The sequence below is a fragment of the Hyperoodon ampullatus genome (genome assembly GCF_949752795.1).
Source record: "Hyperoodon ampullatus genome assembly, chromosome: 5".
In the NCBI taxonomy this organism is placed as follows: domain Eukaryota; kingdom Metazoa; phylum Chordata; class Mammalia; order Artiodactyla; family Ziphiidae; genus Hyperoodon; species Hyperoodon ampullatus.
The window spans coordinates 133923794-133936410 of NC_136918.1; the positions used below are offsets into that span (position 1 = coordinate 133923794).

Consider the following 12617-nt stretch of genomic DNA (forward strand, 5'->3'; position numbering starts at 1 on the left):
GCGTGAATCTGCCTGTGAATTCCAGCCATTATCCCATATTTTATAGTTGGGGGGGTATGCCCCCGTGTTTAAAAATATACTTTCAAATCTATTCAGGAAGTATGCACTCATCCTACTAGGACAATTCCCATAAGAGTCATAGCCACAATAAATATGTATTATGTAGATGACCAGGGTCTCAGATCAAACTGCTCAAAAATACTAGGTTATTGAGTGGATGGCCCTAATCTTTGAACAGTGAAATGTAGCAAAATCCATACCCAGTTAAGAGATTAAAATATCAATGATAAATTTCAAAGCTATTGTGAAAACTGGTCTAACATCTTAGTCATTGGACAGAAATATGAGAAAATATATAAAATTTGAATAACAATGTATTCAAATTAATAGCTGGTATGAGAACTTTATACACACAAACAGAATACATGTTCTTCTTAAATAACAGGGAACAGTCATAAAAATTGACTACCTCCTAGGCCACAAAGGAGGCCCTAATAAATTTCAAAAAAAAAAAAAATCAACATCATACAGACCATGTTCTCTGACCATCAGGCAATAAAATTTGACTTGATAATAAGAGGATAGGATTTTAAAAATCCCATAAGGGGCTTCCCTGGTGGTGCAGTGGTTAAGAATCCACCTGCCAATGCAGGGGACACAGGTTCATGCCTGTCGTTCCAGACACAGATCTGGGAAGATCCCACATGCCGGAGAGCAACTAAGCCCATGTGCCACAACTACTGAGCCTGCACTTTAGAGCCTGCGAGCCACAACTACTGAACCCACGTGCCACAACTACTGAAGCCCTTGCACCTAGAGACCGTGCTCCACATCAAGAGAAGCCACCGCAATGAGATGCTTACACACCGCAACGAACAGTAACCCCCAGGTTCGCCACAATTAGAGAAAGCCCGTGTGCAGCAGCGAAGACCCAACAGAGCCAAAAAAAAAGTCATGTAATTAAAAAAAAAAATCCCATAAGCCTGGGAGAGGAAAAACAAAAACAAAACTTCTAAGTAATCATTGGGAAGCATTAGGGAAATTATGAAAGACTTGGAATGCAATAAAATGAACACTTTACATTGCTTAGTCTGTGGGACACAGGTCTTAGAGGAAAATTTATAGCTTTAAGTACATTTATCAGAAAGCAAAAAAGGTTGAAAACAAATGAACTGATAATACATATTCAAATCAAGAAATTGGAAAAAGTACAACAGAATCAACCGAAAGAAGTAAGAAGAAAAAAGTAGCAAAGATAAGGAGAGAAACCAGTTATAAAGAAAATGAGAAAAACAATAAAGAACATTCACAAACCAAAAGCTGATTGTTTTTGTTTTTTAGATTAAGTAAACAAACCTGTGGCAAGATAAATGACGAAGGGAAAAGAAAAACTGCAAAACAACAAGACACAGGAGTAAAGGGAGAAAACAGTATACAAACATAGATTTTTAATAGTAAATATTTAAATATATTTATAAATGTATTTAGAAACAACTATTCACAAAAACTTTCAAAACTAAAAGAAGTTAACAAATTACCCTTCTGGAAAAGGGTAAGAATCCCAAAACTGACACAAAAAACACTAGAAAATTTGGATAGACCAATAATTGCTAAATAAAATGATATGATAACCAAACCTTTCCCAAGGTATGGTGATTTTCAGGTAAGTTCTTGCAATCTTTTAAGAAACAGATAATCCCTACCTTATTCAGTTTGCTTCATAAAACAAAAAAGAAGGAAAGATTCCCAACATCTTTTATGAGGCTCATATAACCTTAAATAGAAAACTAACTATAGATAATACAAAGTAAGAAAATGATGGGCTTATTTCACTTATGGACATAGACGTATGTAAATAAAATATTAACTAACCTAATCTAACACTGCACTTAAAAAAAAAGACACGAAATACAAGGATGGTTTGATGTCATGTCTATGTAATTCACCACATTAATGGATTAAAGGAGTAAAATAAATTATCTCAATAGATGGAAAAATGCATTTGAAAAAAATACCTAGTCATGATTTTTTAAATTCATATAAAACTAGGAATAGAAGGAACTTCTTTAACTTAATAAAGATTATATGTACCTAAAACCTACAGTAACCATTTTACATAATGGAAAGATTTTAAATGCATTTGAATTATGACTGGGAACAATAGGAAAGACACAGATGAATTCACACTATGCTGCTGTCTATTACTAGAGGTCCTGGTTAATGAGATAAGGTAAGACAAAGAAACAAGATATGGAAGAATTAGAACAGACAAAACCGTCATCTACTTATAAAATTCAACAGAAATACAAACTAAATAAAAGTTTAGCCAGGTTGTCAGATATAAGATCAAGTTACCAAAATTGGTATCATTACCTCTACAATAGCAATAACTAAAAATGTAGCAGAAAACAAGACACCATCACAAAGGAAAAAAACCTGTAAATTATTTCAGAATTAAACTAAAATGACTTCACAACATCTTTAAGGAGAAAATTGTAAAAGAAGATCTGACTAAATAGACAATACAATGTTCAGGGAAGAATGTCTTCACAGTGTATATTTGTTAGTTAATTCTGCCTAAATTAAGCTATAAAACAAATTATTGCCATTCCAGTCAAAATTAAGAAACTCAAAAAAAATCATGATAAATTTGTGTGGAAAAATAAAGGCCTATGAGTAGCTGAGTCAAAAATACTTCCTTACCATTCATGAAGACGTATCTTAAAATTATAATAGTCAAATTAGAATGGTAGTGGTAAAAAAAAAATAGACAAATAGGCCAGTGTAACAGAATATAGACTCAAAAACAGACCTGTGTCATGGAGGTATAGGTCAACAACCCTGAAACTGCTTTTATGCATCCTGGAGTTAAATGAATAAGCAAATGGATGGAAAATGATGGGGGTCCAGTTTCTCACTGTTGAAGAGGGCAGTTACTTATAAACAACAAGGTAAGGCTAGAATGAACCCTGTGGGACTGATAAGAGTTGGAGATATCACTATGATCTCATATTTAACTTAATATAAACAGAGATAGATTGATACAGAAATAAGTATAGATATGTATTATGCCTGGGTTTGTACACATGCATATATTTCCTAGCTCTTTTCACTGACAGAACCTAGAAGCAGTGACACCCCAGTAGCAATGAGCGCACCCAGTGCCCACATCTTGATTTCTAATACCATTACCAAATAAAAGGAACCAGGACGCTTTGGAGAAATGGCAAATTCTAAGGCTGGGACAGAGCTCGTATTAAACAAGCCCTGAGCATCTTGTAGTACCAGAAAGTAAGAAATGTTTCCAAAAAATTGGAGGATATGTCAAAGGGACACGGGAACCAACTTGCAATAATTCCCAATGGAACAATTTGAGGGACAAAATAATTAACATAGTATTGGATTAAAATCCCAGGTATAAAATAAATGTACATGTCTATACAGATATTAAATGATTGTATAAATAAATAAATGGGGAGAAGATCTTTCTTGCAAGGTAAGATTCCTTACAAATCTTCTTACAAAAGTAATCCAAGTAATATATGTAGTTACTTCCTGCTCCAAGAGGTGGAGCTTAGTTCATACACTCCCTCCCCACCTCCTCCAGTGTAGGCTTAGTGACCAACTTCCAAAGATTAGAGTCTGGAAAAGGAAAAATTATAACTATATAGTGGAGAAACATGACAAACACTACCTTAACCAAGTGATCAAGGTTAACATCACCAGTGGTAAGTGCTGTTGCTATCAGGTACCCTTGACATGATGTGATGAGGAGGGCATTTCACGTCTATAGCATCCTTCCCCAAACCCATAACCCCAGCCCAATCATGTGAAAGACGTCAGACAAATCTAAATTGAGGGAGCCTAAAAAATACATCATCTGTACTCTTTAAAACTGTCAAGATCATGAAAAACAAGGAAAAACTGGGAAACTGTCAAAGATCAGATGAGACTGGGGAGACATGACAACTAAATGCACTGTGATGCCCTGGACTCGATCGTGGGACAGGAGAAGGACACTAGGGGAAAAGTTGGTAAAATACGAATAAAGTCTGGAGTTTAGTTAACAGCAATGTACCAAAGTTGGTTTCTTAGTTTTAACAAAAGTACCACATAAGCATGAAAAGTATGGATATTAGATGAAACTGGATGAGGGTGTATGGAATTCCTCTTTTCAACTTTTCTGCAAATCTAGAATTATTCCAAAATTAAAACTTTATTCAAAAGAAAACAAAGACCTTTGCATATACAGGAGCTTGATATATGATAAAGGTAGCACTACTTTTTTCACAACGGGTTTTCCACCAGAACACAGCTGTTATGAAACCCACGGCTGAATCTAAGCCAAAATGGGAAAGGAAAAGACTCATATCAACATTGTCATCACTGGACACTTAGATTCAAGCAAGTCTACCATTAATGGCCATCTGATCTACAAATATGGTGGGACTGACAAAAAAAAAAACATCGAAAAATTTGAGAAGGAGGCTGCTGAGATGGGAAGGGGCTCATTCAAGGATGCCTGGGTCTTGGACAAAGTGAAAGAGGAACATAAGTGTGGCATCACCATTGATATATTGTATCACCATCAATATCTCCCTGTGGAAATTCAAGACCACCAAGTATTATGTGACCATCATTGATGTCACAGGACACAGAGACTTTATCAAAAACCTGATCACAGGCACTTCTCAGCCAGACTGTGCTGTCTTGATTGTTGCTGATGGTGTTGGTGAATTTGCAGCAAGTGTTCCAAGAACAAGCAGACCCATGAGTGTGCCCTCCTGGCTTACACACTGGGTGTGAAGCAATTAATTGTTGATGTTAACAAAAGGGATTCCTACCGGAAAGAGATACAAGGAAATCATTCAGGAAGTCAGCACCTACCTTAAGAAAATTGGCTATAACCCTGACACAGTAGCATTTGTACCAATTCTGGTTGGAATGGTGACAACATGCTGGAGCCATGGAAAGTCATCCATAAAGAAGGCAACGCCGGGCTTCCCTGGTGGCAGAGTGGTTGAGAGTCCGCCTGCCGATGCAGGGGACACGGGTTCGTGCCCTGGTCCGGGAAGATCCCACATGCCGCGGAGCAGCTGGGCCCGTGAGCCATGGCCGCTGAGCCCGCGCGTCCGGAGCCTGCGCTCTGCAACGGGAGAGGCCACAACAGTGAGAGGCCCGCGTACCATAAAAAAAAAAAAAAAAAAAAAAAAGGCAATGCCAGTGGAACCACACCTCCTGAAGCTCTGGATTGCGTTCTGCCACCAACTCATCCAACTGACAAACTCATTTGTCTGCTCCTCCAGAACATCTACAAAATTGACGGAATTGATGCTGTCCCTGTGGAGATGGGTGTTCTCAACCCCAGCATGGTGGTCACCTTGGCTCCAGTCAACGTTATAATTGAAGCCGAGTCTGATGAAATGCACCACGAAGCTCTTCCGGAGGATTATGTGGGCTTCAACATCGAAAAGGTGTCTGTCAAAGATATTCACCATGGCAATGTGGGTGGGGTCAGCAAAAATGACCCACCCATGGAAGCAGCTGACTTCCGGACTATCCTAAACTCTCCAGGCCAAATCAGTGCTGGCTATGCACCCGTGTGGGATTGTCACCCAGCTCACATTGCTTGCAAATTTGCTGAGCTGAAGGAGGTTGATTGCCGTTCTGAGAAGAAGCCAGAAGATGGCCCCAGATTCTTGAAATCTTGTGAGGCTGCCATGGTTGATACGGTTCCTATAAGCCCATGTGTGTTGAGAGCTTCTCTGATCCCCCTTTGGGTCGTTTACTGTTCGTGACATGAGACACACAATTGCTATGGATGTCATCAAAACAGTGACCAAGAAGGCTGCTGGAGCTAGCAAGGTCACCAAGTCTGCCCAGAAAGCTCAGAAGGCTAAATTAATATGATCCCCTATACCTGCCACCCCCATCTTAACCGGTGGTGAAAGAATGATCTCAGCACTGTTTGTCTCAATTGGTCATTTAAACTGGTTACTAATATCAATGTATCATAAAAACCTTCAGAAGGAAAGAGAATGTTTGGCACATGTGTATGTGTGTGTGTGTGTCAGTTTTAAGTTACTAGTTTTTAAAATCAGCACTTTTTAATGGAAACAACTTGACCAAAAATCTGGCACAGAATTTTGAGACCCCTTAAAACAAGTTTAATGAGAAAAAAGAAAAAAAAAAAGATGGCACCAAAGATCAATGGGAAAAAGATGGTGTGGTACATTGCCAAGCTGATCCACAAATCCCTCCCATCCTGGAATGCAAGCCTCTTGGCAGTGAGACTTCGCAGTTCCTTCCTCCGGAGGGGGAGGTGTTTTTTCACCCATCCAGGAACAGTTTGGATTTAGAGGTCTCAGCAGCCAAGTACCACTGCCACCGTAGAGTATTCCTGGCTTGCTAGTTTAAATTATGACAGTTCTGTGCATTTTCATTATTTCCTTTACTTTCTTTAGTCTTTATTATTCAGTTTACTTTTTTTGGTGTTTGTTAACATTTTAACTACATCAACACTGCAATTTTACTTTGTTGCTATTGAAGTGATCCTGGACCACTAATTCCAAATGTAATTATATTTTCAAAGAGGTTTTGTGTGGGGAATATCATCCCTGAAAGTGCAGAATGGTAGGCAGGTCAACTTGAGCGCTCTGGAAATGAGTAAAGGCTTGGGGCGGGGGGGTGGTGACTGGTGTACCCAGGGACCAGCGGACAGCCCTGAGTGAGTTAGGGCGGCAACCCATGGGGGAAGATCATTCCAAGTAGGAGCTACAGCAAATGCAAAGGCACTGAGGGGACTTCGCTGATGGTCCAGCGATTAAGAATACCCCTTCCAATGCAGAGGACAAGGGTTCAATCCCTGGTTGGGTAACTAAGATCCCAAAGATCTCACAGGCCACAGGGCAACTAAGCCCGAGTAGCAACTACTGAGACCAGGCTCTCTGGAGCCTGTGTGCCACAACTAGAGAGACGCCCACGTGCTGCAACGAAAAGATCCACATGCCACAACGCATGACCCGATGCAACCAAATAAATAAATATATATATATCTATATCTATATATATATAGATAGATAGATAGATATTTAATGCAAAGGCACTGAGGTAGCAAGGTAATCAGAGAGTTCAGGAAACAGCAAAAGGGCCATTGTGTCTGCAAGGGAGGGGGGGCCAGAGTGGTAAAAATGAGGTCAGTTGGAGAGTCAGCCAGACACAGTTTATGCAGTTCTTGTTGACAAAGTAAGGTCTTCATAATATTTGGATTGTCTAGATTTGCAGTTCCCAAACTGGCCACCAAACTGCCCAGAGTACCGCAAGAAACTCACATATTGGAAGGTTTTTATAAGTTGAGGGAAATACAGCAATTCCTGACATCTATTGCAAACCATGAACTCAAGGTAGTTCAAAATTTCAACATCAGATTGTGCTATTTTTCTTTTTTTTTCCTGCCTCTGCAGTCATATTGTGTTCTCTTTTTAAATTTTTATTTATTTATTTACTTATTTTTGGCTGCGTTGGGTCTTCGATGCTGCACGCGCGCTTTCTCTAGTTGCGGCGAGCGGGGGCTACTCTTTGCTGCAGTGAGCGGGCCTCTCATTGCGGTGGCTGCTCTTGTTGCAGAGCACGGTCTCTAGGTGCAAGGGCTTCAGTAGTTGTGGCACGCGGACTCAGTATTTGTGGCTCGCAGGCTCTACAGTGCAGGCTCAGTAGTTGTGGCACACGGGCTTAGCTGCTCCGTGGCATGTGGGATCTTCCCGGACCAGGGATCAAACCCATGTCCCCCTGCATTGGCAGGCGGATTCTTAACCACTGTACCACCGGGAAGTCCCTGTGCTACTTTTCTTTCTTTCTTCTTCTCTTCTTCTTCTTTTTTTTTTTTTTTGTGCTATTTTTCTATCAAAGATGTCAGAGCTTCACAAAGCTGGGATTTCAGTGGTTACTGTAATAAAAAGCAAGTACCAAGCAAAATCTACATGAAACAGAAAATAAGGGTGGCAATGTCCAATCTGATTTCAAGGTTGGAGACATAGCGATGTGCCTAATGGGTGTGCAAAACCCCTTAGTAAATAATTGCAGTTATTTAAGAATAAAATAAAAAATATTTTTTCTTTTACATAATATACATTTTCCCTAAATAGCTACTTAATTAATTGTTAGAACATAAATACTTGCTAAGTTGTTTGGATCTAGCTATTTAATAAATTTTTAACAGTTCAATAATTTTTTTGGCCTAGGGGCCCTGCAAAAAATCACTGGGACAATAAGGGCACCATGAACTGAGAAACTCTGGGAACCTCTGCTCTATACCCTTAAATGGAATTCACTTTCATTGGTTCTGAATTCCTGTTAATGGACTTTAATTTTTTTTTTTTGGTAGCTTTAATCTTCCTCTTGGGAATGATCATTTAAATTAAAATTTTCTTTTTTTGTTTACCCAGGTTTCTAGCTGTATCATTCACAATAGCCAAAACGTGGACGCAACCCAAGTGTCCATCCAAAGATAAATGCATAAACAAAATGTGGTGTATACATGCAATGGAATATTATCTAGCCTTAAAAAGGAAGGAAATTCTGTGACATGCTACAACATGGATGAAACCTGAAGATATCAGGCTCCGTGAAAGAAGCCAGACACAAAAGGACAAATGCTGTTATGATTACACTTAGATGAGGGACCTAGAGTAGTTAGATTCATAGAGACAGAAGGTAGAATGTTGGTTGCCAGGGCGTAGAGAAAGAGGAGAATGGAGAGTTCTTGTTTAATGTGGAGAGAGTTTCAGTTTTTGAAGATGAAGAATGTTCTGGAGATGGATGGAAGTAATGGTTGTACAACAATGTGAATGTACTGAATACCATTAAACTGTACACTTAAAAATGGTTGAAATGGTAAATATTAGGTTATGTGTGTCTCACCACAATAAAAAAATGATTTATGAAAATTCATGGACCGCAGTTATTATTCCTAAGACAAATTAAGATTCTCACCTACAGAGGGCGCACTTGTCAGGTCCTAGTACCTTTCCTTGGTGGGTTGCAGAAACTGTACTGTCTGAAGCTGCAGGTTGCTCCTCTCCCAGCACCTGTGCAGCAGTTCTCTCCCTTCCAGCCTCTCCCTCACCCTACTGAGGCCTTTGCTAAAGGATTTTTACTACTGTTGACCAAAGGGAAGCAGACTTGGCTTATACATGACCACCCTTCTCTTTTCTTCCTTTTCGGAGAGACACAGTTACGAGAGGTGCCAATATGGTCTATATATTCACCACTTAAAAATGGTGAAGATGCACCGGTCAGAATGGCCATCATCAAAAAGTCTACAAACAATAAATGCTGGAGAGGGTGTGGAGAAAAGGGAACCTTCTTGCACTGTTGGTGGGGATGTAAATTGATACAGCCACTATGGAGAAAAATATGGAGGTTCCTTAAAAAACTAAAAATAGAACTACCATATGACCCAGCAATCCCACTACTGGGCATATACCCTGAGAAAACCATAATTCAAAAAGAGTCATGTACCCCAATGTTCATTGCAGCTCTATTTACAATAGCCAGGACATGGAAGCAACCTAAGTGTCCATAAACAGATGAATGGATAAAGAAGATGTGGCACATATATACAATGGAATATTACTCAGCCATAAAAAGGAACGAAACTGAGTTATTTGTAGTGAGGTGGATGGACCTAGAGTCTGTCATACAGAGTGAAGTAAGTCAGAAAGAGAAAAATACCGTATGCTAACACATATATATGGAATCTAAAAAAAAAAAAAAATGGCCATGAAGAACCTAGGAGCAAGACAGGAATAAAGACACAGACCTACTCGAAAATGGACTTGAGGATACGGGGAGGGGAAAGGGTAAGCTGGGACAAATGAGAGAGTGGCATGGACATATATACACTACCAAACGTAAAATAGATAGCTAGTGGGAAGCAGCCGCATAGCACAGGGAGATCAGCTAGGTGCTTTGTGAACACCTGGAGGGGTGGGATAGGAAGGGTGGGAGGGAGGGAGACGCAAGAGGGAAGAGATATGGGGACATATGTAGATGTATAACCGATTCACTTTGTTATAAAGCAGAAACTAACACACCATTGTAAAGCAATTATACTCCAATAAAGATGTTTAAAAAATGGTGAAGATGCTACATTGTATGTTATGTATATGTTACCACAGTAAAAACTAATTTTAAAAGAAAAGAAAGGTTATATAATGTCAGGCCTTTGAGGATTGGAAGAACTGATGTCAGATTCAACCAGCATTTTGTAGGCAAAGGAGATCCCAAGAACTCCGGTATGTCACAGAGGGCTGGGGGACAGGGATGCTTCCGGGCAGAGGAAGAGGGTGGAGGATGACAAAGTGGGCCAGAGGTGGGGAGAAAAAGGGGTATTCAGAAACCAGAGTCAGGGAGAGTTCACAGAAAGAAAAAAAATTCTGGCGAAAAAGCCCAGCCCAGTTTCCTGACAGGGGACCAGGGCCACTGTCGTCCAGAGGAACAAGTCGGAAACTCTTACATTTCCATCATTACCTAACAAGGCAAAGGGCATTTGATCACGAAGACATCCCTAGGGGTTTGAATGGAAAGCAAACACTGTCTTATGCTCAAGCAATAATAATACACTAAGGCCATGAGATGGTTCTGTTTATTACCGTGTATGGGGCTTCTGCTCTGACTTGCCTCTCAGCTAGGTCCGCTCTAAACTGTTCCACCACCCACAACTCAAGTACCAACAGTGGCAGAGCTGGGATTCGAACCTTTGAGCTCTGACCATGGAGGCCATACAATTAATTACCCACTGCCACATGCTGTGTCATCTGGCAGGGCAAGCTTGGTAGTTCAGAGCTAGATGTGTTTCTCCCAAACCAACTATGGAACATCCTTCCATCAGCACATTGTCCCTTCTGATGGCACAGAACGAGGTAGGAAGAGTAGGGGGTTGTGATCTCTGGAGAAAACTTCCCTGCTCTCAGGGGCGGTCCAGGCAGGCTGGATTGCCTGCAGTGTTTGCTGTGTCACTGGCAGCAGGACTGCCAGGGCTTCTGTGGGAACAGCACTTTCCAGCCTCAGAGGGGAAAATGGTGTCTTCTCCTTCCAGGATGGAGTCATGCTCTCCTCCAGAAACTGAGTTTACCACCTTGAATACTTGGGAATGCTGACGCTGAAAACTCCCAAGAATCAGAATTCGATCATTCACAATGCTTCAGGAATCCCCCCCAAGTTTGCTCATACTACATTCTTCTTCTATAAAGAGAAAAATATGAACAACATAAAAACAAACTGAGAGCAAAAAAGAAATGAAAATATGTATTTAAGAAAACATTAAGGAATGTCTTGGAACCGGTATAGATTTAGCCCAATTTCCTGAAATCCTACATCTAATTTAAATAGGCTGTGGGCTTTTAGAGCCAAAATGGACCTTTCGAGTCCACCATTTTCATTTTGCAGATGAAAGTCAGGGAGGTCCAATGCCTCCGTCAGTGGCTGTCTGTCGGGGGCAGAGTACAGCCTATTGCACTTGATGCCTTTGGCCTTGGACGGACACAAGTTTTGAGCCCATATTCTTAAAGGTTTCCTTCCATAGGCTTTTGGGCCAAACACTCCCCTCACGGCCTCTCAAGTGCATCCCCAGCTTTCACAATCTTCAGCAAGCAGCTCTTTGCTATTGATGTGTCTCTTTGGTGCCAGCTCTATGAACAAACCACCGTTTGTTGCTTTTTAAAAATAAGCCTTTTTAGCTCTGGACAACATTTGGCCTCAGTATCCTGAGCTGAAAGGTTGGTTTCTTTGCAGCTGACAAATGATGGCTTATGTCTTCTCAGAACGGCTGCAGCCCATCTTTGTTGAAAGCCCCAAAGCCTTACTTTGATAGCCCAGTGAGAGCACAGCTTCAGCCTGGAGCTTAAGTGCGCAGCACACAGACATCCTCCAAAGCAGGTTTGGCTATGTGGGGAGGGAAATAGCCAGGATCTCAAGGAAGGAGGAAAATAGAGATATAACTTAGAGCTGGAAAGAAGGAACAGAGTTGCTTCAAAAGGAAGGGAAAAAAAGGCAGGAATCAAGGTATGTAATTTACAGTATCCTGCAAGGATGCCTCTTACACACAGAATGAATGCTCCAGGTACAGAGGCACTTCTCAAACTCACATGCGAGAAGGGGCAAGATGGCCAATGGTGCCATCACATAGAAGGGAACACTTTTAGTTAACTCCATGTTGACATTCATCCCCTAATTTCTGTACCTTTGCAGTTTAAGAGGACTTCAAATTCTGCCACAGATGATCTGTGAGGGTCGTGATGTCAGTTTCCATATCTGAGACGGGAGATACTGGTAGTGCCTGGGCCAGCTTCATGAGCATGTGGCCTGTGTAGTAACTCATGATCCCCTGCTCAGAGCGCACACTGGGTTTAATACCCTGCTATCACTATCTTGAAATTCGGGATAATTTTTCAACAAGGAGCTATGCGTTTTCATCTTGCACTGGGCCAGTGAATTCAGTAGCTGGTCCTGGTTAGTACCCCATTGTTTAGGTATTTGATTGTATAATATTTTCAGAGAGGGAAATGGCGGTGGGGAGTAACTGGCTTCCATTTTGTTGGGGGCACACAAAGTATGAG

At 40.7% G+C, this 12617-nt stretch overlaps 1 pseudogene across 1 annotated transcript; it reads left to right on the forward strand.

Moving 5' to 3' along the window:
• The first annotated feature begins 4349 nt into the window (after positions 1 to 4349).
• LOC307053833 (elongation factor 1-alpha 1-like) lies at positions 4350 to 5900 on the forward strand (annotated as a pseudogene). Its single transcript has 2 exons — positions 4350 to 4989; positions 5215 to 5900. The product of its transcript is annotated as an elongation factor 1-alpha 1-like (transcript).
• The last annotated feature ends 6717 nt before the right edge of the window (positions 5901 to 12617 follow it).